The sequence below is a fragment of the Gavialis gangeticus genome, unplaced genomic scaffold (genome assembly GCF_001723915.1).
Source record: "Gavialis gangeticus isolate Ggan-Ray unplaced genomic scaffold, GavGan_comp1, whole genome shotgun sequence".
Taxonomy (NCBI): Eukaryota; Metazoa; Chordata; order Crocodylia; family Gavialidae; genus Gavialis; species Gavialis gangeticus.
Window position 1 is genome coordinate 5,917,290 of NW_017729016.1, and position 3,138 is coordinate 5,920,427.

General features: G+C 52.2%; 1 protein-coding gene across 1 annotated transcript in view; it reads left to right on the top strand.

Annotated features, from left to right (window-relative positions):
* The window catches only part of GRID2IP (Grid2 interacting protein), a 98,998-nt gene that overhangs the window by 38,910 nt on the left and 56,950 nt on the right, over positions 1 to 3,138 (top strand). The gene's annotated exons all lie outside the window — the stretch shown is intronic.

Consider the following 3,138-nt stretch of genomic DNA (forward strand, 5'->3'; position numbering starts at 1 on the left):
TCATCAAGGTACTCCATGGGGCACTGATAATAGTAGGAAGGGAGGAGGGAACTTGTTAGCAAGACGTAGGCAGGAGCAATGGGAATGTGCATTATTAAGAGAGACAAATCAGTACTGCCAGCTTGTGAATTTTTAAAATATGTATAGTAATGATCACTGAAAAATTCACCTGCTGTGGGTCTTTTGCACATAATAAAGAAATGAGTAAACCCAAGCAGTTCTTAGATAACATGGTGATCGGGATGACATCTTGCTGTGTGCCTGTTTGGCTCTGGAGCGGGAGACGTGTATCCTTCAGGCAATCAGCACAGATCTGTGGGAGACCGGGCCTGCGAGATGTGTTCGAGGCTGAGCCAGCCCTCTGGGAACTTGTCCATCCTGGGGCACTGCGCTGAGTTTGATTGCGTGGTACCTCACACAGTAAATAACATAATATTAACTGTGGTTTTACTCTGGCTATGAACAAAGACAGATACGTGTAAAAATCTGTTAGCTTGTTGTGGATAACCCTAAAACCTTGAGTTGTGACTGTCCTTGTTCACAGTCAAGGTGCATTTATCAAGTCAGTCTGGTTCATGTATTAGCTTTGGCCTGCTTTTCTGCTATAGAGGTGGTCAAAGACACGCATCAGTCCTGGCCTAGGATCAGACGTGGGGAGAGGGGGCCCAGGGCTCTCCACAGCTCCCCAAAGGAGACCAGACCGAGTCCCATCCCTGACCGTGCTCTGGTTTCAGTGTAGGTCTGAGGCTGCCTTCCTGCAGTAGAGGCAGCTCCCAGCAGCCGGGGAGATGGGAGGGGAGGAAGCAGAGGGCAAGAAGGACAAATCCCTGGATTGGTGGCAAGAACATTGCCATTTAGGGCACGCTCAGCTCTAGGCTGCACAAGTCCCCTGGTGACAGGCACCTTGGCCGTCCTGAGACTGGTTGGAGAGATGGAGGCCAGGGGCATGCAGACACCATGCTATCTTTCTCCTTCCGGGTAACGTACCCATCTCCTGGGTTGGCTGCAGACTGGGTTTGCACAGCTGTCCTCTAACTTTGGGGCAAGCAGCAGTTTCAAGCCTCTCTATATTTTGGCCTGGAACTATGTGAACTCAGAAGCTGGTACCTTCCTCTTTCTATGAGCAGGTGCAGACTGCTGTCAGCCAAGGGCCATGCACCATTCATGCTGGGTTCCCCAGGCCCCAGGGATGGCTTGTGTGATGTGTAGCGTACTGGGAGCTTGTGAGGAAGGGTTTGAGCTTTGTATAGGACTGCTGACAGGAGGGCAGGGGCAGCGCACTGGACTCTACCCCAGGTGCAAGGGAGACAGCAGTAGTTGTTGTATGGAGAGAGTGCAGTTCCAGTTCAGCCTGGCTGTAAAGCAGCCCAACAGTTATCGAGTCAGTGGAAAGGTGCGTGAGAGGCAGGCATACCTGGGTCATGGCATCTCATTTGAGAATTGCCCCTGTTCTGATTCTGCAGCAACCTTATAGCTTTAGCCTGCAGTCGGGTGGTGCAGGGGCTACCTGAGGCCCCAGGTGCCCACGAGCTGCACAGAGCAGTGCTTTGATGAGCGCACAGATAAAGCACTGTGAGGCCTGGAGGGTCGCTCCCGCCTCCCTCCCACACTGCCGTAAGTGGATATGATACTGGGACGTTTCTGCATGTGAGCTGTTTGCCAAGACGTTCTTGCTGACCTGGCCCCACAGTTCCCGAAGAGCAGTCTAAGAGGGAGACAGAAGCTGGGGTCTCTGCTCATTTGGCTGTCGGAACGAGCGCCTTCTGCAGTGCAGGGCCGAGCCAGCCAGAGACTCTCCAGGGAAGAGGCTAGAGCTAATGATGACGATGACTAATTACGGAAGTTTGGAGAGATGACTCAGTGCAAATGAAGGCTAAATTGTTCATCTGTCCCTCAGAGCTCCCTGTGTAAAGTGAGCTGCACAAGTCAAACCCCCATTCCTGTGATGAATGTACCTGTTAGCAGGTGAAGCAAGGAATGCACCTGGCCTGCACCTCTCCCCTTTGCAGGATGCCCCTGGTATTCCTGGTTCACCAGCGGCATCCTCAGAGCCTGGTCCTGCAGCACTGAAGGTACCAGGAGCCCCCCAGCATTTGTGATGCTGTTCTGGGACAAACCTCAGCGAAGCAGTGAATGCTCAGAGGATTTCCCAGAGTGAAAAGGTGAAGGAAACCCATTTCTGTGCTGCCTGCCTGCCTTCATGTTGCTGGGGACAAGAGGCATCCCTGAGATTTGTGTAGTAGGTCGGTGCAGAACGTCATCTTAGACTTGACTGTGGACAGGACGTAGCAGGGCAACTCAGTGCACACTTCTGGCCTGGCTTCAAGTTTCCCTGGTGCTCTAAACTGCCCTGGCCCCTGTCTGAGAGTTGTCTGGGGGAAGAAACACTGTACAGAGTGACCGGTAATTGGGTGATCTGAAAGCAGGTGTTTTGGGACTTGGATGGGGGCCTTCCCAGGGGAAAGTCCTACAGAAATCCACCTGTTAGCAGTGGTGAAGGCCTGTTTATGAAGTGGCTCTGAGAGGACATGCAAAACCTTTCTAGGACACTGCAGCCATAAAAAACCTGATCCTTGCTGGATGTCTTGGCTTCTGTGAGGCTTCAGCAGAATCTTGCTGGGATCCAATCCGTGGGGCGTTGGGACCTCTGCTGCAACACACCGTGATTTCCAGCAAGCTTCACCGATGAGCTCCCTGCTTTAATGAGGTTCCAGGGCTTTCATGGCCTGACAGCAATTCAGGATCTTCTGAGGCATTTTCTCCTGGTTACTTACGATCCCTTCATTGGCTTTTTGCTAACCCAGTGCAAGGTTGTTATCGAGGAGGAGGTGTCCCCAGTTCACCGAGGCACAAAGGAGAGCAGCGTGGCAGAAGCATATTGCAAGCAGGTGCACTTTTGATGCAAGAACGACCATGCCCAGCAGACTTGAAGACAGCCAAGTGTTGCAGGAGATCCCTCACCTGTTCAGGACTGATTTTGTGTATTTTGTTGTCTTCCTCATGTTCCCTGGGCCCCTGGTCAGATGAACAGCACACGTTTGATTTCAGGAACACTGACGTGAAGTATACATTTAGGAGCTTGGCTTTTTCACAGGCATTGACTGTGGGCTGCCCCTGAGCATTCAGTAGGGGTCCCAC